Source organism: Denticeps clupeoides, chromosome 11, assembly GCF_900700375.1.
Source record: "Denticeps clupeoides chromosome 11, fDenClu1.1, whole genome shotgun sequence".
Lineage (NCBI taxonomy): Eukaryota > Metazoa > Chordata > Actinopteri > Clupeiformes > Denticipitidae > Denticeps > Denticeps clupeoides.
The window spans coordinates 17,552,900-17,579,452 of NC_041717.1; the positions used below are offsets into that span (position 1 = coordinate 17,552,900).

Genomic DNA, 26,553 nt, shown 5'->3' on the forward strand with positions numbered 1-26,553 from the left:
GCTGGAAGCCCGTCAGAAGTCGCGGCGGCGGCGGCGTCCTGCACGCGCAGCGCGCGCAACGTCATTTGCATATTTGATACGCTAATTTGCTTGGTGCATTTAAATATGGCCGTGCGCGCGGCTGGTCCGCTTTGTCTACGTCACTGGATGTGACCTCGTTGGGGGGGGGGGGGGGGGGGGGAGAGACAGAAAATTGAAAATAAATAATAATAATAATCTTAAAAAACATTTATTATAAGAATATATATTTCTAAATGCTATTAAGCAGTCAAATGTCAACAGAATCCCTGGCCCCCTCCTTAAAAAAAGTCACATCCGGTCGGCGCAAAGCGCGCGCTTTTTTAATTTATCGCCAAATTAATAATGAAGTGCTTTGATTTATTTATTTTTTAATCTTTAATCCTCGGCACCGGCCCGGCCTGGGAACGGGGGCCAGTCGGAGGCGGGGGGGGCGCAGGGGCCATCGGGGAACAATGGCCCCTCAGTCCGAATCCAACAAAAGACCGCGGCGGACGGGACTTGTTTGGATTTCTGAGCACGTTCTTCCTACACAGAAGGATGGACTGGAGACCCCCACCCCGACACCCCGACACCCCAACACTCCACCCCACCCAGCAACCCAAACCCACCCACACACCCACCAACCCCCCCCCCATATCTCCATCATGCCGACTCTCCGCGCCGCTGGCGACGAGCTGCGCACTTCTCCACTCCGGCCCGGGCGGACGGGTGGACCGATGACTTCTGGGGAAAAAAATATATACATAAAAAAATATATATGTATTTTGTGGCGCTCGCGCGCGTGGATTACACGTGGCGGAACCGGCGACGTCGGACCCGCGGGAACAGGTCGGTGGGTTTTTCATCCATTTCCACGCGTCAGCTTGGAACGAAACTTTATTCTCTATGGCGCGAAATAAAGGCAGAACCGCAGAAATGAGAAACACTGGCGGCTGTGAAAGGTCAGATTCGGTCTTATGCAGTGTGTGTGTGTGTGTGTGTGTGTGTGTGTGTGTCGGACAGTTCAGGTGTCAGAGGTCACGTGAAGCCAGTTGTTCTCCCGGTTCCACCCGGTTCCGTAGAGGCGCGTCAGCGGAACGCGGGTTTGAAAATGGGTTCCGTGGAGCACGTGGAGATAAAAACGCTGTTCCGGAGACGGGGATCGGGCTGCAGGTCCGAGCTCTTCTGATTGGTCAGTTTTACATCCAGTCTAATTAAGGCGATATTTCTACAGTAATGAAGCCCCTCCCACTGACAGCCTGAGTGTGTGTATGTGTGTGTGTGTGTGTATTAATGATGTCTGACTTCTGAAAGACACAATAATACATCCAAAATAATTTTCCTTTTTAAAGATTTTTCCTAATTGCAAAGAAAAAACAATAAAATAGACCAATCAGCGCAGCGAGTATTGGCTCTTTATTTTATTTTTATTATTTTAACTCCAACTGCGCCATTTTCTACATGCGCACACACACACACACACACACACACACACACAGACGGCGGGATTCGGCGGCGCGTGAAGGTAAAACCAGGCGCGTGTAAAACAGAAGCGTTTCATTCACCCAAAAAACGCAGAATAACACACACACACACAGGAGCGCGCCGCACGGTTCTCCGGCTCCTGTTCTAACGGGGTTCTAAATGCGGCTGAGAGAGCGCGCGGTCGCGCGCGCGCGCGCGCCCCCGCGTCCGCGCGCTCCCGCGGCGGGGACCGAGAGGATTTCTGCTCTCTCCGGCGGGGACGGTTCTGATGGAGGAGACGCCGAGATGCGCGGGGCTCCGGTGTGCAGGTGGGACGGGACGTGGCCCACGCGATTTACCGTGACATCATCATCATCATCATCATCATCATCATTACAACGCGGTCCGGGTCCGGGACCTTTGACCCCGTCCGCTTATTCGGATGTTGGAAGCTTCCCCCCCCCCACCCACCACACACACCTCCTCTCCGCTTTCCTGCGTGGCGCGGCGAAGCCGGGGTGTCGCTCATATCAGCCTCCGCGCGCGAGCAGGGCACCCCGCAACCCCACTCACCCACGGAGATCTTCATCAGCCCGGATCCCCAACAGCCCGGATCCCCGGACCTCCCTGTGCGGGACGGAGGCCGCTCCGGCTCCGGCTCCGGCTCTGGGATTAAGGAAGCGCGCCGGAGGATGGAGGGATGGAGGGATGGATGGAGGGAGGGAGGGAGTTGTTATCTTTGGTTATCTAGCTGTATGAGTGTGTTGGTCGTCATAAAGCTAGATAACCGAAAGTAAAAACCTCTTCCATGAGCGCCGGAACTTTTTCCCCCCTTTAAAATATATAAAGATGAAGACATTTTTTTAATGATGCCGTGAATAAATTAAAAACCGCCCGTGACCCACAGCGGAGTCGCACAAGGCAAGTTTTTTTTTTCTCATTCGACGGGATATTTTCTAAACGAATTTCATACACGACTTCCTAACTTATTTCTTATTATTTCTAGTTCATGGTGTAGCACTTTATTTATTTATTTTTTTTCTTTTTATTGGGTTCTTGGAGTAAAAGGCTTTAAAATATATATTTTAAATTTTAAAACATAAATATAATTCTGGATTTGGAAACTTAACTGTTAAAAATAGAATTTGAATTCAGTTAAAATAAGATTTTTTTTTCAGCCAAACTGTCACTTTTTTTGGTTTGTGGGATCGCGGTCCGAGTCTGCAGCAGAAATAATTAGGACATATACAGAGCTGACAAAACCCGGACGGGGGGTCTTCGGGTGTGTGTGTATTTTGGGGAGTGTGTGTGTCTGTGTGTCTGTGTGTATTTTGGTGTGTGTGTGTATGCGTATGTATTTTGGGGTGTGTGTGTGTGTGTGTTTTTGGGGTGTGTGTGTAACCCCCCCCCCAGCTGATTCCGTTAAACGGAGCGCAGGAGATGTGAACGGCTGGACGCCCCCATTCCCACGGACCGCGGCCAACTCCGACACGACAGACAGGGGGGGGGGGGGGGGGTGCGAGGGGAGGAGGAGGAGGGGGTGGAGGGGGGGGGGGGGGGGGGCGACGCAGGTCATGAAAAGACGTCAAGTGCGCGCGACTCATCTGCATCCCTTTAGAAAGGGGGCGACGGTTCCCAGACGCGGCAGACGCGGGGCCCAGAGCAGGAGGGGTCTTCAATGCCAAGGGCTTCAATAAGCGACTTTAGTCTGTCTGTGTGTGTGTGTGTGTGTGTGTGTGTGTGTGAACCCCGTTATTCCGACTCACGTGACTCACGGCAGACGTCAGGCCCGCGCTGTTACTCGCATTCTACTCACAAGTTCACGGAGCTTCTGCACGAAATCCAGAGACAATAAATCACCCCAAACCCGCATTCGTTGCTTTTAAAAACATTTAGGGAAACATTCGGAATATAAAATGTGAATTTTCACATTTGTTGTGCGTTTAATGTTTCACAGCAGACAGCGTTTTGGCGTGAATTAGTTTGACGTAGATCACGAGCGGTTATAAGCGGGAATAAACGTCTCACAAATCCGACAAAACAAAAAACTTATTGCGTTAAAACAAAAATAGGAGAACGGTACCATTTCCGGTATTTAAACTCCGCCCCTTTCATGACATTTTAACCTCATTTATTAATTTATTCGTTTATTTATTCATTTCCTTTGAAACATTTTGAGATGTCGAGTGTGAGATTATCGGGATTTGGCGTTTTGGGTGGCGTCACTGCAGTTTAAGTTCAGGGTGGCCCTTTGCTAGATGAAAATTTTTTAAAAACCTGAAATCTGCACCATAAATGAATTCTTAGATGCAGGAACTGCCCCCCCACCCACACCCCTTGTACCCCCAACCCCAAACCTTATCAGAGCAGCTTCACAGTTGAGGCGATGAACTGAGAGCAGCCCAGCCGGCATGCCAACATCCCAATCTCCTCTCCGGAGATGCGGCGTTGCTAGGCCAACGCGGTGACGGAAATTTCGCCGAGTCCTATCTGAGGCGCTCTTTCATTATCGCCGTGTCACCTCCTCTGAGTGATGGAAATGGGTCACGTTCTCCACGCAGATCCTGCAGGGCCTCGCCTCTGCTCGGGGGGACCTGCGTAGGTGTCAGAAGCGAAGATCTGGACAGTTGGGGCGTGACGCTCCTCTTCCTCTTACGGGCGCGATTCGGTGACGCGTGGCCCTCGGTGACAGTCGTGCTTTGACAGGAAGCGCTTGGACTGAGCACGATTATCCGTTTTTATCCGTCTTTGCTTCGTTCACACCATTTATTCATCGTTTTGCATGTAGTGTGTGTGTGTGTGTGTGTGTGTGTGGCCGTGGTGAAAGTGTCCGGCCTCGGAGTGCCCACTGCCTGTGTTAAAATGCCGCGATGCATTGTGAGTTGCGTGGGTTCCGCCCCCAATTGCTTAGGTCCCTGTCACATGTGCCATGTTGTTCCCATTGGTTGGTGTCGCCATGGTAACAGGAGGTGAGCTCACAGTGCGCATGCTGAAACAGGACAGGTTCCTTGTGCGACTGTGTGTGTGCGCGTGTGCGGATGTGTGTACATATGTTGCTTTCTCAGTGTGTTTGTGTGTAAAAGAGAGAGAGCGACAGTGTGTGTGTGTGTGTGTGTGTGTGTTTCCTCACAAAAACCCATGTTCTTTTTCAGAGCTTAATAACAATTTCTGCTACTGGCAGCTGGAGTCACATTCATTAAGGCAAAATTTCCGATTAATTCATAAAACATATTCCTCATTTCGGAAGGGGATTATTATCCGCTTCCTTAAAATTTACAATGACAGGAATCTTCACCAATAAAACCAGCCAACCAGGATCCTACCTTCATCACAACCTCTGCCGAACAGAGCCAGTTGTTGCAGTTACTGCGAGATTGTGCGTTATTGTGCGTCTTTATTAGCATATTAAAGGTTGAAAATGCCTGTAGATGCATCCCCGGCATCCCTTTCCCAGCATGCATCACAGCAATAAAACGTGCCCCCTTCGCCGTCCGCGACCGGAGCGTCCGCATCGTGCCACGGCACCGCAATTCAGCTGCTTTGAGCCGGAGTCAGGGCCGCCGCCGCCGCCGGTGTAGATTCCCGCGTACTTCACTGCATCCTCATTATGCAAATGAGGCACCTATAAATAAACGAGAAACTCCCCCCCGCCGCACCAGGACCATAGAGTGCGAGGACTGTGGCGAAGCAGTACGCCATTTTTTCCAACGCTCCCTTCCTTCTGTCATTTACGTCGAGTCAAGTGTTCCCAGTACGCGCCTGCGCATGAGTCGGCCGTATAAAAAAAAAAATTCATTCTGTTTCTTATCGTCTTCGTGTTACACAAAAAAAAGGAGAAAAGAACCGGCGCTGGAACCCGAGCACCTGTTCCGAGCGGAGAACCCGTCGCCACTCAGCAAGCCATCGCATGATTTTGGAGCGCCGGTTGGCACGTCGAGTGATGGAGGGCTTTTCGGCGCGTCGCCGTGGTTACATCACAATCGGACTGTTTATGCAAATGTGATGAGCGCGGTTTCGTGCATGCACGCAGGGGCCCGGCCTCTTTTCCCCGAATGTTCGTACGAGGAGGGGGGGGTGGGGGGGTGGGGGTTAAAATTCGACGGGGGGCCGCAGCCCTCGAACGGTGCCAACCGACGGCGCCGGAGCCCCGCTTCTTTCTTGAGGTGCCACCATCTTGAAGGGTTCAGCAGCGGAGAGCAGGGAGCGAGGGTAGACCTAAAATGTCCGCTGGCACCGAGGGGCCGCGGCGCCCGCGTTCGCGGGATGGAGTCGGCCCCTCCGCCAACCGGTGCGTGGCACGAGGCTCGTTTGCGGCCGGCAAATTTTGGCCCACTGATTGCTGCCACGGCGACGGCACACGCGGCGCGCTCTCAGGGCCAACGCCACTGTGCGTTGTGGTTCCAGGTCGTAAAAGGCGAACGGCGGAACCCTGGCTGGAAATTCGCCGGGCCCTTTGTTGGCGCGGCCCGCCAGACATTTGTCCGCTTCGCCGTTATTTATCTGGCGACGCCGCACCGCACGCCCAATCAACGATGAATAATTATGACTGAAACCGGCAGGCGGCCCGTTTTCTGTGTGTGTGTGTGTGTGTGTGTGTTGGGGGGGGTGGGCGTGTCTGGACGGTGGGGGTGGGGCACTGTATCACGCTGTCATTTGCATTTCCTTTTATCCCCGCGTGCGGCGACGGCGGCACGCCCGCAGCGCGCGTGTCTGCGAATTGTTTGGAAACGTGAAAAGCTCCTTTTCCTCGAAGTTGTGCGTCGGTGTGCGTCGGCCGGTCAGGTGTGTGTTACGCGTAGTTCGTGTGCTGGACTCTTGACGCCAGCGTCACCTGCTGCCGGGTGGAGCGGCATCACCGGGTGCTGGTGGGTGCAGCATTTCCACTTCCACCGCAGAGCCGCTACTGTGTGTGTGTGTGTGTGTAATGTGTGTTTGTGTTGAGTATTTTTTAGACGTGCTCGCCGCATGGGTGTGTGTGTGCTTCATCTCCTCATGGCACATTGGTTTGTGTGTATTTGTGTGTGTCTCAGGACCACATGGTGCAAATTAATGTGAACACCTGCTGTAAGGTGTCTACATTACACACAAACACACACACACACACACACACACACACCTGACATGTGGTGTCCCTAAAGGCCGCTGATGTGGGTCGGTATAATTAAATTCCTGCATGTTTTAGTTGCTGCCTGTCAGACGCTAACCGAAGGTGGTGGCAGCACGGGACAAGCAGAGAATCCACACAAACACACACACACACACACACACACACACACACAGCAGAATAATAATGCTGCTCACACTCACCCTTTTTCACACCTCGATCTTACACTTCAGCATTCATTGTCGCTGTCGTTTCATTCTGTTATCATCAGTGCATCTTTAAAAAAGATTGAACATTTTAATTACGTATTTTGCACATATTAATTTAAGAGATTCCTTATGGATTCCACATGAGGTCCCTCCCTTATTATTTTTTTCTATAAATTATTATTATTATTATGTGTTATTATTTGTGCCATATCTTCTGGGGCTGAAAAGTCAACAAATGTTCCTGGTGCCCTCAAGTAAACCACCTTCTTCTCAGAACATTCACATGTCAGGTTTAGGGCCTAAGGTTTTGGTTCAGGTAATTACACATTTATAACACACATATTACACAGTTATTACACTACAGCCTGTTCTTACCTCACATGAAACCCTACAAATTATGTCACCTTATTTATAGGTATTATTTTTTAACAAAAAAAATCTAAGCAGAATCTAATTTTGGAAGTTATTTTTCATTCATGTTGTTTTTTTATTTTTATTGAACAACAACAAAAATGTTCCACAGGATAAGGGGCACATTATTTACATTGTCTTGGGTTTCAAGCATTATTTAGGTAGAAATTCCATCAGTTCACTATTCTTGAAATGTCCAGCCCACGCCTCACATGCAGGCCCTGGTGGGAACTGACAGGCGTCCATCATCTGTCAGTGGGAGATCAGCCCACCGTCTTCTAAAATCTGGCATGCGATGCTCCTTCTCCACTTTGGCATTAAAAGTTCGTCAGGAGCCGTGGGGTTAAGGGTCAGACGAATTAGGAAAGGAACACTATTAGGCTCCAGCGTCTCAGATACGAGCCGCTGTCAATAACAAAGTGTTCTCTGGCATATTGGAGCTGTGCTTGTGCATGTGTGTGTGTGTGTGTGTGTGTGTGTCTGCAGCTGTGCACAGCTGCACTTCTTTAAGCAGATCTATCTGGGGGTGACAGCTGAGCGTTGGGCATGTGAAGCTCAGGACGCCTTCAAGTGTGTGTGTGTTCCGGTTTGTTTTTTTGTTTCTTTTTTCACCTTCCTCCAGGGCTGACTGTAGATTTACGCTCTGCACCCGGAATATTATTCCGGAACGTTTCACGCAGAGCGCCGTACTGTAGAGCGGCGAGAGGGATGAGGCGTTCCCGTATTTATGTATTCATTCCCGCTGTTTTCTTCTTGTGTGTTGCAGGATGAGGAGAATGTGAGACGAGTCCCCCAATGGTGAGGGGCGGGGTGTGAAGCCTCGCCCCCTCACAGTCCTTATCAAGGTGAGTCCATTGTGAAACACTGTATGTGTGTAATATAATTTAACTCACTCTTGATGTCCAAACCAAATGTATTATCAATAACAATCATCTCTTATGTGCTAGTGGTGCAATAAATATTAAAAATAAGATGAGAATGGAATTTTTTTCAACATTACATATTGAAGTACATGTTCTTTTGATGGTTGTTCTGGTTGGAATGCAACTCTGATGTTTGTGTTAATTTTAAGTATGTGTAAATCAAATTTGATTCTATATATTAGCCAATCATTTATGTCACTTATCAGTCATTTTATCACACGTTTGCTGGCTGGCTGTGCCTTCATCCCGTAAATGATTCGTACAGAGCGGTATTTTCCATATGTTGTGCTGGACATGAGGATGCAATGCTATTTGAAAATAAAATAAAAAATCAATTTTTTTGGAGAGATTCGAGGCCGATTGCAAATTAGATCATTGTCCTCTGGTCCCCAAACTGAATTCTGGTGGATGTGCCAGTTTAAAAAAGACAGAGCATGCATTCTTTCACCTTGTATTTCTAATTGACACTTGACAAAGGGGCGTGGCTTCTGCAGACACACCCACAGAGTGTCAATCATTTTTGTTTTTTACCGGCTGGTATGTGTTAACTGTAATTTGCATGCATATGATGGGATTTGAGAAGAAGTAATGATTTCTGGAGCAGAAATTTGAATCAATTTTCATGGTGAGATTTGAAAAAACACTTGGCGGTGTCATCCTAAAATGCTAAATGGCTTGGTAGTTCAGAATACTGATCTAATGAAAACCTAGCAGAGAGCAAGTATTAACTTTTAATAACAGTTAGCAGTTGATTCAATTAAATATTTAAGAAATTATACTGCTTACAACCTTCATTATCAAATGTTTTCAGAAATTTCTATATTAATGTTGCCAGCACTATAAGAGCTCATGTGTGAATTGGCTTCAGTTTTGCCGGAATGTGCAGTGAAACACACATCGGTGCAGTCCCCAAGACATTTTTAGATTTTATAACCACTACCACACAACAAACCAATCAGCGCTCTGGTGCACATTAACATGTGGTATGACCGTGATGCGCTTTACACATTTCTGCCGATTTTGCAGGCGACGACTTCCTTCCTTCATTCCTCTCGATATGCGTGGCACTGTTTCATTTCAATGATTTAGTTTTCCTGCCATAATATTAATATTTCATATGGAGCCATAATTCTGTATTTCATGCCTGGATGCTATCTCCTGCCCCACGTTATCAGCCACGGCAGCCATTTCTCAGTCCTGCTCTTCAACCCCGCCCCCGCCAAACGCACTCTCTCGATTCTCTGTCTTTCTGTCGCGACCGTCCCCGCAACTAGGATAAAAATAATGCTGCACGCCCAGCAAACATAGATTAAAAAACGCAAAACAGCCACGTGCAGTTAAATAAGCGGACATCCTCGGAGGAGTGTGTCGTAGTGTTGAACCGCGCGGGGTTTAAGCCACACCATCGTTTTACAGCAGGAACAAAGACCATGCGCATAATAACCACATGCAAATGCATGCAAATGGAAGGGACAGAAAGGGGAGGGGCTGGCGTCTGGCATGAAAAAAAAATGGAGCAACCACAATAAAACATCAAAAACACAACATCTGCGCTTTCCGTGCCTTATCTCCGCAATCTGCATTAAAAGCCGCGTCATCTTAAATTCACGTTTTACAATTCCAACTCCTTTTTTGCATCTACCGCTAATGACTATGCTAATATTGTTCTGCGGTATGCGATCGGAGGGTTTCCCATAATGCATTTTTTTTATACCCCAGTCAGATATAAAGCAGCACGCCGCTTGCATCCGCAGAGCCTTTATTCAAAATAAAGAAAAGAGACGTGGCATGAAAGACGGTGCGGCACTGTGTCTAGACTCGTGGGCTGGCTGTAAAAAGTGCATATGAAATTTGCACCCCCACCCTCATAAGAAAAAAAAAAAGACCTCATTTACTGACAGTCGGCTTCATTCACAATAACCAAGGTGCCACTTTAGTCCCACGGAAAATATGACTTTTTTTATTTTTTTTTATAAGAGTGTTAATGGATTTCCACTCTACCGCACCGGGAGGCAGAGTTCATATTTGGTGAGTAAACCCCACCTAGTCCCAAAAATCTAAAAAAAAATCTTCCCTCGGATATTGGTTGCTGTTTGACCAACGTTATTAAAATAAGACGGCGACGTGCTGATGAAGCTGGTCTCCTTTTGCATTTAATTCATTAATTTGCACTTGGCTTTTTACATCCTTTGTACACACACACACACACACACACACAGGCTCAGGCTTGGAAAAAAGAAATGAGTGTGTGCTTGGCCTCTGCATGCTACATTTGCACAAATATCAGTGATTTGTGTGCAGCAGCACATGAAAGGCAGTTAAAATAATGCCTTCTTCCCAGACACACACACTCGCTCACAGACACACACATGCGCGCATGCACACACACACATGTCTGGGCTACTCCTCAGACACAATATGGAGAGTGTGTATGGGGGAGGGGTAGCAAAGTGCAGACAGACACTTACAATAATGCATAATGATGTTAACATTCCTGCATGTCTAATAGAGGTGCTGTGAGACACTGCTGTGTGTGTGTGTGTGTGTGTGCGTGAAAGGTCTATTATTTCCTACCTTATCTACATGGTGGAGGTGTGTGTTGTGGGCTTCGGCTCCTGTCACTGTTGAGCCATTGTTCAGCAGCGAGCGCCGGTCTTTTTTATTCCGTCATCACTCATAATCATAACAGTAGTTTTTATATTACACCGTGGTTACCAAAAAAGGGAGCGGGAGTGTGTGTGAGCCTGGGTGCGATGTCTTCCGGTGACAGTGCATACCTCTAATCAGCGTTAAGAGTGTGTGAGCGTGCCGTGGCATGGCAGCATATGTAAAACATGCTGCTGAAGGGTTTATGAGGACCGTACGGGGTCCTTTATCACTGGATGAATTTTGGATGAAAATGTGTTTTGCAAAATCTGAATGCAGAAGCGGCGGCAGCAGCTGCAGCGGCATGGGGACGGGTCGGGCTCAACAACCGGGTATGAAAATGGAAGAGGAGGCGGGGGGAGGGAGCATCTCAGGAGGAAGACAGGAGGAAAAAGCTCATTTTCTGTGGCCACTGTGTGCGTCTGCATTGCAGATCATCCCAAATCCCTGCCACTATGTATCTAAGCTCTGTGTGTGTGTGTGTGTGTGTGTGTGTGTGTGTGTGTGTGTTGCAATCTGTGTGCTGTTTGAGCTTTAGTATAGTTGCCAAATGTCCTCAAAAGGACAAGAAGAGATGAAACATGGTCCTCACAAGTACATATTCGCTTGTTTAAAATATGCTTATTTCATTTAAAAGAATAAAAGAGAAATGTTCCTGAAACCTAAAACCAGTTTAGGTTAGACACTCCAGAGGTTAGATTGAGTAATATTACATTTAGGATCAAAAGCATGTCATTATATATGTACTTACACATTCATAACACACACATTATACATTTATTATGGTTGGAACTCACTTAGATATTTCTCATTTGTGTGTCTGAGTGGTCATTCTCTGCTGCAGTATTTATTCCTCCCTTTTCATAATACATTACAGTACACTATATTTTGCATATTTATAATGCATAATTGTTTATGAACCAAGGACCATATTATTAGTCTGAATATTATCGTAAAGATGACCAGCTTTTTTTCACCAAAATTAAAACACCCATTAAAAATGTTGGTACTGGCACTATCAATTGATATAAAGGTTTTTTATGTTTTTAATATGTAACATGACACATGCATTTTGGGATATAATTTTTTTTTTTATGTAATTTGAAATATACATCCATAATACCTGATCAGATTCTGTCATTCTTACTGAGGACATTCATTTTATACCATGAGTATGATAATAAAAGTAACGTCAGAATCAGTCGGCGCATCTGCTTATGGCTGCTAAAACATAATCCGTGCATTAGACAGGAGTTCATATGAAGCAAGCTGAGAAGTATCTAGAATATCTCGTCGCGGATGCTAGTCCGCGACGAGATGCTTCACCGCTGCACACATTTATATGCACTGGAAGAGGATAATGGACAGAACTATTCTAGTGTCCTTGCCTGCCACTTTGTGATCATTCTGTCTTCTGTGCAGCATTAGCATCAGGCCACTTTGCAGATGCTCACGTGCGGCTGCGTTTGTCTGTGCACGCAAGGATGGTGTGTGTTTGTCACCCTCGCCTATGCTGCTCCCTGCTTCTGCCCTACAACTGTCACATCCCATATCGCAGAGAAATTACACCGTCGCCAAGTAATTAGGCGTAATCACGCTTTGCATGCGACGAGCGGCGGGTGGGAGGGGCCTATGGACCTCGCTGCTAAAGGAGGGAAAAATCTGCATGGACGGCTTCCATCCTCCCTGTGCTCCACCATCTCCCTTCACCACACCGGGCGTGGTGGTCACAACCGGACCGGCAAAAACAGGCGCGGTAGGTGGGAGTGAGAGAGAGGTGGGAAAAGGGAGATGAGGACTTCATCTGGACCCTCGCAGTAATTAACGAGGGTCTCGGCTACGGGCTTCCGAAACAGCGGCGACAAAGGGGAGCATTGTCCTGTCGGCAGGAGCAGGAGGCAGAGCGCGCCGAGGAGGCCCCGGAGCCCAGCGCGAGCCTGACAGCGGCGCGGAGACTAGCCTCCTATGATCTCATTACCGGCGCTGGCTTTTTCCGCAGCTTCTGTGCCAGCCACGACACAGAGGCCGGGCCTGTCACACCGTTTCCCATCAAAAGCCTGATCAGCAGTGGCGAGTTACGCGGGCGGAGGGGGGAGGAGCCGAGCCAAAGAAAAAAAAGCCTCATTAGCATAAATGAAGTCGGAAATACAATAGAATGCATTACACTTCTGTTAGCACGGTCAATCAATTAGTGTCCGACGAGCATCGCCGCCACGCCGAGCCTCATTTTTCCAAACCTTCCCATCCCATGCCGAGCTTCTGATTGGATTCTACAGAGTGAATGAGGACAGTGTGTGTGTGTGTGTGTTTTTTAATTGTAAAGATGAAGATTTTTTGCGCTTTAAATTGTTACTAAAGCACCTTTCTGTTATGAGTCGTTCTGAATGCGTTACATAGGTTAATATTCTTTAAGAAGTTCTATTTATTCGTAACGGTTTTCAGCTAAATTGACAATTCCTTATACATGTACATATATGTAAATATATGTACACTAAAGGACTCTAATGTATATACACTAGACAATTTTAACAATTTATTTCAAGAAGGTACTGGAAATACTTAAAATAGACGTTTCAGTATTTGACTGTAGGCTGTAGTTACACATTATTTAGCGGCAACGGCTCAAACTATTGGTTGTTCAAACACAAAGACATATCAGGTTCAGCTTCAGAAGCTGCTGGGAGGGTTTGCAAAACACATTTCCCAAAAAATTGCTGGAGGGGATGCAGTGAATCTTTGAATCTGCTGTGATAAAGGCACGGCGTGGCGATTTTGATCAAATTCATACACACATCAATTCAATTACACTTACAACTCAACAACTCAGTATTGCTTGTACTGTGTTTTCTTTGAATAATTTAAATATAAAATGCCCTTGTGTAATAAAGTGTGTAATACAACAAATATAAAATGCATTAATGCATGTACATATGTGCTATCAAACGATTTATACTTTCAAATAGGACTGGAGAAGTTGCTTTGTTCTATAAGAAGCCTATAGAGTGAGAAAGAGGTGATGAGTGTCACTGCATGTGTGTGTGTGTGTGTGTGTGATGCTGAATTTTGTGCAATTTTTTAGACACTGTCTCGTATCAGTGAGCGTTTCATGGGACCACATCAAACAAACCAGCCCCACTGGTGACCTGGTGGCCCGAGTTAAGCGCGGTGATGTGTGTGTTGCTCCTGTTCAGGTGACTGACGCTGACGGTCGTATCTGAACACCCCCCCCGCCCGCCCCAAACCATCAGCGGCTCCTCCGGCATCACGCACATCTCCTTCCTCGGCGGCCGTTGCTGGGAAATCGCTCTGATAAACTGGCAGGAGGAGCGTTTCCTCCCGGAAAACCCACACACCACAGCCGTCTGGAACCTCCTACGATTTTACAAATTAATTTATCGGTTAACACACATTTAACACACTTCTTTCGCTGCCTTCGTAAACGGCTTTGAATTTTTTTTCTCATTTCATTGATTATTATTAATCTACAAATGATAAATAATAGTGTAATTTGCATATCAAAGCGAAGGAGCTCATTGTGGCATTTTGACTCTTCATCCTTCATCTTCGTGCTGCTTCATCATCACCTGCTTATCAAATTTACAATACGAGGAAGGGGGGGTGGATTCTCCGTGGCACAATTTCTTTCTCTCTGATTTTTTTTCTCCTTTTCGCCTTCTTTTCAGTAGTCCCTCTTTTGCATAGAGAGTGGGGCACACGTCGCCTGCGCCGCTCCCTTAATGGCGCATTACCACGGCAACGGCGTACAGTAAGCAACCAAATAATTAATGGCACCCAAATGGCACAAGCCGTGGTGGCCGGCGGTGCACAGTGCACCTGGCACCCCTCTCTTTACGGCGCATTAGCCCACATTATGGAAAAGAGCGAACACCTACATGCATTTAGTGTCGAAAGGAACAAAGGGAAAGAAAGATTCATACAGAGAGAGAGAGCGCACCGTGTGTGTGTGTGTGTGTGTGCATGCATGTCTGTCTTCAGGATGGTCATAGTCAGCATGCCAGGAGCTCAAAACCTCAATTGTTGTCCTAATAGAGGAAGTTAAAAAAGGTTCACTGTGTGTGTGTGTGTGTGTGTATTTGTGGATGGCATCTATGTAGGTTGCATCTATGCATGCTTGTGTGTGTGTGTGTGTGTGTGTGTGAGTGAGGGGGGGGGGGGGGGGGGGGGGGGGGGGGGGGGCGGCTCCCAGTTGAGAGTTGAAATCTTCAATATTTAATACTGCACAGGGGGGGCTGGGTCGGGAGATATAATGATTATTTGTGACAGAAGGCGCTCCGTATCGGATCAGCCAGCAGAATGTAGGGCAATGTCAGAAACCCTTTCTTCTCCGTGCCAGCGTGTGTGTGTGTGTGTGTGTGTGTGGTGGGAGATTTTATGGTCTCCCTTTGCACTCCCTTCCAACTTGAATGCCATCTTTCGACGCATCGTGCTCGCATCGGCGCAGATTAGAGAAGAGGTACCGTGTGGCCGATTCTTTCGTTCTTTCCCCCCTTAATTCCCTTCCAACCCTGACCCACGGAGCAGCGGCGCGGACGCTTCAATTCAAAGTGCATTTAATGGACAAAGAGACGCAGCCGACTTCCCACTGCGCGCCACCTTAACTCAAGGATGCTGCAGTAAGCAGAAAGGGCCGTCGCTCTCGGCCTTTGTGTCTTAAATTGCCCTTTGAGTTGGAGTGCGCTGCCTGCCCCTGCATGTCTTCAGGTGGTCTCTTTTGGACGTGGCGTGGCGAGGGCGACTCCAGACCTTCATTAACCAAAGAATCGCCGCTTCAGGTGGTGCCACCACCAGGATTCAGAGCGACTACGGAAACATGCGCTTTACGAATTTTTGTAATGGATACAGATGGGGTCGACATGCCTGACCCGTAGAGAGACGGACGGTGGGTGCGGAGGGTCACTGGCCAACGTCTAGAGGAAGAGGAGGTTTCAGAGTGAAGAGCTCATTAAGCCTTTTTAAAATTAGCAATATCTGCTTGTTTAGACGATGGTTATTCGAGCTGTGCTGATATTTCGAGCAACATCGTGACCCCCTTGAGATTTAGTACAGCCGGTCTTTAAACAACATGAACAAATCAGGGGTCCATTTCACAGACACACGTTAAAACCCTGTATAGTCAAAATGGGCTTCACCAAAAGACTCTTTCTGAAAGAAACAATAAAAAAAATCTAGTCAAGTCACTTTTTATGTGGCACAGTGAAATAGAAGCACCATGGAGGAATGGATAAGAAGAGAAGAAAAACGGATACGTAATAAAATAAAAGGGCTATCAAAAGTAATAGGTTAATCGTTGTGTTTAATTTACATATGCATTAAAGCAATGGCATTAACATGTGTGTGATGTGTTTACGGCCAGAGTGCACAGGAAAGACAACCAGTCATTGTTTTGCCCCATTGACAACATTTCAGTTTGCCAGGAAACTACATTGACGTCATCTTAGCCTCTTTCCCACAATTCTGTTGTAGTTACTATAGGAATCTGTAGTTTTAAATTGTCTGATGACAATATAAAATGTAGACATGGGATGGTAGTAGCCTAGTGGGTAACACACTCGTCTATGAACCAGAAGACCCAGGTTCAAATCTTACTTACTACTATTGTGTCCCTGAGCAGGACACTTAACAGGAGGACTGTCACTGTAACTACTGATTGTAAGTTGCTCTGGATAAGGGCGTCTGATAAAAGCTTTAAATGTAAAAATGTAGTTCCACATTTTGTGAAAGTGATTGTTTTCATCATTGTGATACACAGCATACAGCACAGCACAGCGCACAGTGGCAAACACGAAATGTGACCAATCACACCCTTTTGTGCACAATGCTCAGGTACCCGAAACCTTCCAGTTACGAATCCGCTTCCTTCGCCACTAGGCCACCACTGCCCACAAGCATTGTCTCCTTTCCGCCTTCATTGGCTTGTGTTGCATGACGAGCTGCTGCTGATCAGGCTCCCCCCTTCAACAAAGAATACACTTTTAAACAGTAGAATGGCGTGAAAATTGGAGGCGTGTGGCAGGATTTTAAAACATTTTGGTAACTGTCATTCGGTGGCATGACCCCTTGGTGGGCTCATTCAGAGAGAGACCTAATTGAAGTTAGGATGAGATGTTGTAGGTGGGTACCAGGGTAGGGTGGGTGTTATCATGGTCCATGCAGAATGGATCCCACTATCTGACGGATCCTCTCAAACGATCCACTGTCTAGTGTTCAGATTCTGTCGAGGCTGCTGTTCCTGGTTGCTGTTTACATTCAATATTTGCCCCTCATTTCCCATCATTAAGTCCTTTGGAATGTTCAGTGCATGGTTCAATGGATGTTCATCTTTGTATATTTAACATTTTTACATATACCAACAAAATTGTTGGTTAAAATGAATGAGTGAAAGAAGTAGCTGATTGGACAGGAGTAAAGGAATGATGGAACTGTGTTGTAGGGGATAATGTAGTGTGTGTAGGTGTGTGTGTAGCCTACAGGTGGGTCGTGTTGCTGATGGGTTCGCTCCTCTCTGACACGCCGGATCCCAGCAGCCCTGGGAACGGCGCTGGACTGGGTTCAAGGTCACCGCAGGAGAGGAGCTGCCCGGGGCTATATTGTCTGTGTAGCCTCCACACACACACACACACACACACACACACACACTCCGCGACGACCCCCACCCCTACATCTCACACTCAAGCTACCACACACGGCTACCTCACTGATCTTGAACTCCCCATACACAAATAACCTCACAGATACATATAACTCCCACGCACCTACACACACACACACACACACACACACACAGACTGAGTGCAGACCCCTCAGAAAACACCCGAGGCCCTTGCAGCATTTGCCACATCTGTTTGCGTGTGTTCTGTTAGTGTGTCTGTGTGTGCATTTTGCCTGTTTTGAACCGTTCTCTGCGTGAGCGCGCAGCCGGCTCGCGGCGGCGTTCCGTCGAGGGGCGGCGGCTCTGAGCGGCTCAGCCGGTTGCTCAGGCCTGATATGAGACCACAGAAGGAGCCGGCGGCAGCGCCTGGGCGCCGGGCCTGTGATTAGCTCCTTTGTTGGAGGTCTTTCGAGCTTCATTGGTCCCAAAGAAAAGACGCCTAATGAGTCCATTCAAGCTTGGCAGAAACTTTGTATGGAAGACAAACTAAGTTCTGGTGTCTCCCAGATCCCCGCCGCACGGCATAATGATATAGAACGCTGGCACATATGGTCGTGCGATTTTGGGAACCCGAGAAAGCACTTTCCCATGCATTTGCCTTGCAGTGCAGCGGAGGGGTAAGACACACACACACACCCACACACACACACACACACACACAAAGGACAAGCACAAGAGCACCCACACACACCCTGGGAGCAGATGCACAAGCCTAATTTGGTTTAGATTTGAAGTTCCTAACTGTGCGTTTTCATAATTTATAATGCTAGTATTATGCTGTTTAACTCTGTTGAACCACCTTATGAAGTTTAGGAAAAAAAGTATTCATTTATTTTCAGAAGATCTGCTAAAAAATCTTTAGGGGAGTTTAAATTCTAAATTCTAATCAACCATTGGGAAAAGAAAAAAAAATGTAGAAATATTTTTTAGAATTTTCTTTTTAGGTAATTTTGGTTTCTTGTTAATAAACTGGTTCGCTGAAATATTTCACTTGTCAGAGCTGCAATACGTGTGATGCGGGATTAGCTTACTTCACTGCCCATTGATCCTGTGTGCTTAACAGGAGGACGGACACTTTCCAACAAAAGCGGTGTTGTGACAAATCATTTCATTTCACAATTCCTGCGGTGTAAAAGGGTATGATGCAACCCGGCCACTGGGGACGCATGCAAAAGTGTATTTTTGCCTGGGTAAATATGGAGCGTTGTATCAGGAAGGGCATCCAGTGTGATCCACTGTGGCGACTCCTAACGGGAGCAGCCGAAGGAAGGATGAGAAGAAAAGGGTGTGATGCAGGAACAAGTTCCTATACCGCCGATCCTCTTCCTAATATGCGGAGCGATGGCATATGGGTACCTGTGCAAGGTGGATGGTGTGGGTATGATTTTATGCTGTTTGGTTTGAGGCTAATTGCTTTGGACAGTATGGGAACGTCTGTCTGAACGTACCAGTAGCACCAGTAGTCCCAGTAGCAGTAGTCCCCCCCCACGCCACGCATAACAACTTTATTGAAGTTGAAAGGAATAGGCGAGAGAGAGAAAGAGACATAACCCTGGGTTCTGGACACTTGTCCCCCGTACCACAGAGTCATGAATGGAAGATGAGCGGGAGTCTTCCTGCAGATGAAAGAACTGGGGCTGCTGTGTTGCCATGTGTTTTATATACTGGCTTGGACATACTGAGCTCTCATAATTTTCACTATTTCTCTGTTCTGATCCATGCATTGTCTTTCGTGCATCATTATATTGATTTGGCCTTTTTTTTAATCTGTAAAGGCTTACAGTGAAGACTTGGGGTTCAGTGTAACTATTTCTGATGAAATATGGAGGGTTGTGAGAAGTATGGTGGCAACATCGCCATGGGCCCGCATTACATAACCAAGAAATTGGTGCAACAAGCCTGAAAAATGCCCTCAAGACGAGCATGAACTCCTCCTTTTCCATTTATTTGACTCGGCCACCAAGCCAAGCATGCAAGGCATGTGGCATCGTTTTAGGCACAATAGGTGAGTCCCAGTGAAAAGAAGTTAAAACCAGGAAACGTGGAGATTAATTTTTTTTCCTTAATGTTCAAAACTGTATTTTTTTCCCTAAGCACAACTAGTTAAGACATCAAGTCAGCAATAATGTATGAATGCAGATGCATTTGTTTAGTGTGTGTGTGTGTGTGTGTGTGTGTGTGTGCATGAGAGAGCAAAAGAGAGAGGGGGGGGGGTGGTCCTCAGGGTCGAGGTTGTAGATGGAGAACTTCAGCTCGGAGACTCAACAAAAGGCCGTCTCTCTCCTTTGTGTGGAGGGCGGCTTTCCCACGAGAGTCCTGCCGAATGCTGAATGGGAGTGTATCGGTTTCTCCTGACATGGTTGTTTATTCATTCTGTGGCGGACCGTGCCGCCAGCTCAGAAAGGATTCACCTTACTGTTTTTTGACGTGTATGACACACACTTTGTGAAGAATGAAAAAAAAAATAAACGTGGATGGAGTTAGGGTGGGGTGAGAATGGGTAAAGGGTCTGTCCAGCCTGACAGGGCTGGCATCCCCCCTCCTGCCACATACGCCCGTTTTCAGCTGAGAAATTGTGGAATTTGGACTTGAATGAGTCTCACCAACCTCCAATGCTTGGCATGGATATTCCTGTCCAGAATGTGAACTCTCTTTCATCACAGATCTGTCGTCCCTGCGTCCCGACGTCTTCTGGGGCCTGCAGGTGAACTCAGGTTGAGGTGAAACGACCTCAGGCAGCTCTGCCGGTCAGATGAAATAAGAGGAACATTCCTCATGCCTTGTTAAGTGTCCCTGCGACAAACGAAAACAAACTGCCCACGACCCGCAAAAAGCGAAATCTGCCCAGCCCCATTATCGTCTCGAGTATCTCCGCACACACACCCTGCCTGTTCCCTCTCGACCCCTGCGAGGGAACAGAGGAGGACAGCGGGGCCCGCAGGAATGGCCGCCGTGCCCAGACGCTGGCTGAATGCGGGCCATTGTTTGCGGTGTAACTGGACACGGCGGTGGCCCGTTTCGTCCTCGGCTTTGGGCTGAACAAACTGTTTTTTTGGGGGGGTTTTTACGTTCTGCAAATGGAAAAAGAACAGCTGAGACGATCAAGGGACAGTGTCTCTGTCTGTCTGTCTGTCTGTTTTGCATAAAGCTCATGCGTGTCGGTACATTAATATATATATATATATATAAATGTATGTTCTATATTATTTATATATGTGTTTTCTTTTCATTGTTTATATGTCAGCTGTTCATTTTTATTAGAATTTTCTGTTTATTGTCCATGTTGGGGTCTGTGGGGGATATTGTAATGCACCTCTCCTGGCGGCTCGTGTCGGTCTGTCGGAGTCGGCGCTGCTTGTTGCTGCCTGGTTGGGCTCCAGCCATTTGAAACAAAGTGGGGGTTTTTTTTTTTGGAGGGAAAGGGGCTGCTTGAGTGGCAGTAAACTGTCAGGAATTGCCTTTTTGTAGCTTGTTTTTGGGTCACAGTGAGACTGCTTTGAACCTGTGGCTGTGACTCCTCTGGCTACGACCACCACTTGATTGGCCCCAGTTGGCTTAATTGGCCCTGTGCATGTGTATGTCCATCCTGAGGTGGACAGGGACGTTGTCTGGCGGCAGTGCCTGCCTTTCCACCTCCCCCGTGACACTGAAGAAACCAGTGGTTGGAAGATTTGATGTGGAGTTATGGGCTTCACTAGTTTTTCGGATATTTTGGCGAGAAATATTGCTTGCTGACAATAGGCATTGATGATTTGGGGCTGGAAAGTCTGGCAACACATGCTTTGGGGCTGCCCACGACCGGGTGGTAGTAGCCTAGTGGGTAACACACTCGCCTATGAACCAGAAGACCCGGGTTCGAATCCCACTTACTACCATTGTGTCCCTGAGCAAGACATTTAACCCTGAGTGTCTCCAGGGGGGGACTGTCCCTGTAACTACTGATTGTAAGTCGCTCTGGATAAGGGCATCTGATAAATGCTGTAAATGTAAATGTACATGCTTATGTTACTTTGTGCAAACATTTTTGAGGTTTTGGGTGACAGAAATAATGGCACTCAACAAAAAGGCCTGGGTGGGTACTTAGTACCTTCTCTCCAAGATAACTAGCAAGAAGTCCTTTCTTGCTTCTGTTTGTTCGTTTCTGTAAATCCCGAAGACATACTTGATGTTACATTAGGGAATACTCCAAACTCGCTAAATTGGACCCTCCAACTGCTACTCTGAAAATCGTTGAGTTCTGACCAGTGGGTCACGTCGTCTGTCAAACCAACCAAAGAATGTGGCACCACAGCTGCCATTGTGCAGCTCTTCTCGGCGCCGGGCTGTGCCGCCCGACTCCGGCTGGAACCATCTGTGGTCGTTAGCTTTTGAATGTAGAGAAGCGGCGGCCTAACGCACATTTGCATGAGAATGAAAACACGCTGGAAATTGGGCCCTCGGCCACACAAGCATTTTTTTTTTTTACCCACCGCGCAAGGGGTGGCCACTGCCATCATGGGACGAAAAAAAAAAAAAAAGAGATAAAAATGGAGAGATTGTGGTAATTAATTATTTTCTGCCCATTGGTTTCCAGCTGCTGTAGAAGGATTATTCATAAAATGGGTATAATTTTTTTCTTTCTTTAACGTTTTAATACAGTGTTTCTTTAAAGTGCGAGGGATGATGACCATTTTGAAAGCGACTGCTTTTTGTGTCTGTGGCGGAGGCTACATGTACATGTTTCTGCTATGGGGCTGATGGGAGGCGTGGCCCCGCGATTTCAGAAGAACAAGGCCGACGCTGAATAATTTACTGGTGTTAATGAAAAGGGCCGTCCCACGGTGCAGAAGCCTGCCTGACCCTTGACTCTGCTCTGTCTTCCCGTTGGTCTGCAGAAATTTTGTATTTTTGTGTTTATAGGCAGCCGGGTTTCCAGGGGGCTCTGCTACTCTGCTTCTACTGATGTCATGATTTTTTTTCCCCATTTTTGTGGCCGGGTAATTGGTCGTACAGGGGTACCCTGTGATTGGTCGCCTGAGCGTTGTGATGGGCGCCATGTGATTGGTTGTCTGGATAAGTGGCGCAGTGAGGTGGCGGACGGGACGCTGGACGCGACCAGACAGTTATGAATTTATTTGCACACAGAGAGGGGAGCCCCCCGGCGCTGGAACGCCACAGTGGTGCTGTCTGTCTTCTCGGCCATTGTTTCCTGGGGGGGGGCGGTCTGCCTTAGAGGGGGAGGGGCTTAGGGTGCAGGAGTACTGCGCTGCTCTACCAATGATAAACTGAAAAATAAACACACAATAAGACTAATTCCAGAACTCTGGAGCCTTACCCTTTAAATATTTTAAAATATTTAATATTTAAGTATTTTCTGTATATAAGCATAAAAAAATGTCATTTCATGTCAGACTCTCTCACACATTTTGTACTGTATGTGTGTTTCCATGGTGACCCCACAGCATGCCAGGCCAGTACCAGCGTTACAGTAGCAAAATGTGGAACCCATTAAAAATGTAAAAACATAAAATGCTGTATAGTTCATGTGCACTCGTCAGTATGTATACGCGCACACACACACACACACACACACACACACACACACACACCATGTAATGTGATGGACAAGTGCACTTCTCTCAGCGCAGTGAAGTTAATCATTTATATCCTAAAAGACACAAGCGTCACATTCTCTCACTCAGCGTCCCAGAGCAGGACACGGGTCATGACAGGTGAACTCCCCATCACCCTTCAGGGCATGTGCTCACACACACACACACACACATTGCACACAGGTTTTCGCAGCGTATATTTTTAACTCAGGCCACTTTTGAGGAGGGGGGCTACGAGGCTGAATGGAATTCTGGGTAAATTATTGATGGCATCTGAAACTGTTTTGTTGTTCCTCTGATGATGTGGAGGGCAGAATGGAGACGGCGTCCTGGCGGCTAGATTGGCCTGTGAGGGTGGGTGTGCGGGGTGGGGCAAGTAGGTCACCTCCATCTGCCTCAGGTCAGAAATGCTCCTGCGTGTCGTTATTTTAACCTCATCCTCTTCTTCTGTGCTCCAGGGGAAGACGGGAGTCCGGCCAGCATCGTGGAATAGGTTAAAGGACCTGCAGTCAGGACCTGAAGGTATGTCTCTCTCTCTCTCTCTCTGTGCCTTCTAACAAGTGTGGGTGCATGTGTGTATTGTCTTGATTATGTAGGGAAAAGTTCAGCAGGTTTGTGCGTTCCTGCGTGTTTCTTTGTGTATAGCTCTTGTGCATTTAGAGCTGGAACATGACCATGACCTTCTCTAGCGTAGCAGTCTTCTCCAGGACCCTTTGGTGGCTTCATATCCCAATTAGCCCAGGCCATTAGGAAAGGGGGGAAAAAAATCCACTGATTGTTGGGTATGTTTTATGCATTATGGGTGCATCGCTTTTCATGCTCTTCCCTCCGTTATGGAGCAGCGTAAATCATCTGACACGCATCACGCCGACAGTTTCTTTTTACTCGAGTGAACACGGGGTGCACATGTGCATGCATAACGTGAAACATGCCCGCTGTTTACACTTTTCTGCACAATTAGCAGTGATGCTGAAATGCCATTTTTCAGTTCGTATGGTAACCTGCACTTACGTAAATTGCCATCAATAACAGCACGACTCCACCCTTAAGTGACAGTTGAGCCGACTCGGCGCAGCGGACGTGTTACAGATATGCCGGCGGTCAGCATAGCGCCTGTGGTGACCAGCAACCCTGCTGTGCTCTGTCGGCATGAACTTGATCATTGGTGTGTAGGCGTCAAATGTCGCTTGGAAAATGGCCTGAAGTTTAGATTTTCGACACAAAAAAGTTATTACAGGGTCCAATTATTGACTCATTCTGCTGCCGATGAGAGAATCCTCCTTTAAATCCGTATACGGTATCTCCTATATTCACTTGATGGGGAAGTGGTGGCCTAGCGGGTAAGGAAGCGGACCCGTAATCGGAAGGATGTGGGTTCGTATCCCAAGCCGCCAAGGTGCCGTCCCCACACACTCCTCCCAACCAAAATATCCTAGCCTCAAAAAAACGTATTGATTATCTTACACACGTATGTACATATTCACACAGCAGTCTGACCTTTACTACGCCCTCCAATATGGCGGCAGTACAGTAGCATCCAAAAATAACACCTGTGTCGATATGTGGGTTCTGATTGTGGGTGTAAATATTCAACATTTTAACATTGTAATGGCTGTAATATATATGTAATGAAATATGACTGTACAGAACAGCAGCTTATTCCTGTCTTTTTACTGGGTTTTAAAAACCACCGTCTCCTCGGCAGCTTCTGGAGTTTTAGGCCGGTAGGGCAGGCCCGTGGAAGCAAGTGAGCCTCATATTGGTTTTCTCTGACCCTCCTGTCCCTGCTGCGCTTCCCATGGTGCTGCCGAGCATCTGTAGTTACAGGGCAACGTTACACCGCCGTGCCGTCAGAGCACCAAGCCTGCTGGAATCTGATAAGGCTTCCTCTCTTCTCACAGCACACCAGAAAATAATGGGAAATAATAAGAACTGCACGGACACTCCCAGAGCTCCTTTATCGGGCGGGGAGGAACTGGTGTAAGAAAATCCATGTGAGAATTGGCCGGACAAAGGGATGTGGGTGCTGCAGTGGACGCCCGGCCAGGGGCTTTGTTGTCGCGCTCTTTGTCGGTGTTGAGTTTTTGGGAAGCCTGAAACTCGGAGCTCCTCCTCACGCGGCCTTACTAATAGGCGGGGCATCACGAGGAAGGACGCACCTGAAACTCCGCCCACAGGCCCACGGGCCTCTGTGCATACGTCACAACATTGCTAAAACATTTAAAAACGTGGGGGATTCCAGTGGCAACGCGTGTTGCATTGTTCTAGCCGTTTTTTGGCAGTGAAGTTGTGGGAGAAAATGAAAATTGGAGGAAAGAGTGAAAAACTTGGGTTGGCGGAATTTGCGTTAATTGTTGCATTTAAGTTTTATGTGAATACAGTACAGGGCAAAAGTGTTGATCTGCTTATGACATGATTGTATAAAGAGGCCTGGGGTCCCGATCAGCAATCTCTGTTCATGCCAAACTAAATTTTCTTAAAACTAGTCATTTTTTTTTTTTTTTTTATAGTTATGTTACATAAAGTTATAGTTATGGTAAACAGCTGTATAACAGTTTTCGGGTAATTGGTCTCATTTACTTAAAAAATAATAATTAAATTGAACAATTGGACTGAGACCATGTTTGATGATGTATTCACTTCCTGTGTGTTTCCAACTGAAGTACACGGGTCAGAGGTCAAGCATGTGGATTATGCAGACCATTAACTCCAACACAGCTCCAGAACGATGGTGTCCTTGCTCCTGGCGAATGTGGATCTATTCCCTGCTCTAACGCTCAGACCTTTTTCCCCTTCCTCTCTCTTTCCCAGTCTAAACACTCCTGAGGCCGGCTGACAGGACATAAGGTCGGAGTTCGCGTCTGCACGTTTCCGTTCCTTTACTCCGGGGTGCGGCTGGATCGTCGGGATGCGCAACGACAAGGAAATCAGCGACACGAATAAATGCTTCTGACTTTCATCTGCTGAACTCACAGATTGGGATATTTCCGGATGCCATGCCTCTCAGATCTGAGAGCTGAACTACAGCAGCGGGGTTATAAATAAACCCGGCACTACAGAGAGCACAATTCCTCCCTGTTCTTTACACGTTTCTACTAATGACAAATAAAGTAATTCATGTGAAAACATATCTCTTGTGTGTGACTCAGTTATTGTTCACAGTATTTTGGGAATATTATATTGGTCCCTTCTGAATGCTGTAAACCGGGGGGAAATAAGGTGCATGTTGAAGTATTTCCTTTCACCTGATCCCCTCTGATCAGAGATCTCAGATGTGAGCCAAATTGTGCAGGTTGAGATGTCAGATGTTGGTCAGCTGCACCTAGTCACTTTACCGGCTCCACCTATAGACGGAGGGTGATGAAGGGTTGGTGGAAACCGAGCACTGCAGCGTCTCCACTCCACACGCTCAGGGTGGAGCTGCAGGATGATTGTAACAAAGTGGCCAGTTAGATAATATGTGGAGGAAAAAGAAGTGAATCCTAATCGTAACCTGAACTGATTTTACTAACAAAAGTTCAAATGAGTTCTCTGA

General features: G+C 47.1%; 1 long non-coding RNA gene across 4 annotated transcripts; it reads left to right on the top strand.

The window, feature by feature from the left end:
• The first annotated feature begins 685 nt into the window (after positions 1 to 685).
• LOC114799658 (uncharacterized) lies at positions 686 to 26,148 on the top strand. 4 transcript variants are annotated; one of them, XR_003751256.1, is made up of 4 exons: positions 686 to 849; positions 7,955 to 8,033; positions 23,477 to 23,540; positions 25,830 to 26,148. It is a non-coding gene; the product is annotated as an uncharacterized LOC114799658 (long non-coding RNA). The 4 variants fall into 4 exon arrangements; XR_003751258.1 differs by lacking the exon at positions 686 to 849 and adding an exon at positions 1,469 to 1,525; XR_003751257.1 differs by lacking the exon at positions 686 to 849 and adding an exon at positions 1,618 to 1,793.
• The last annotated feature ends 405 nt before the right edge of the window (positions 26,149 to 26,553 follow it).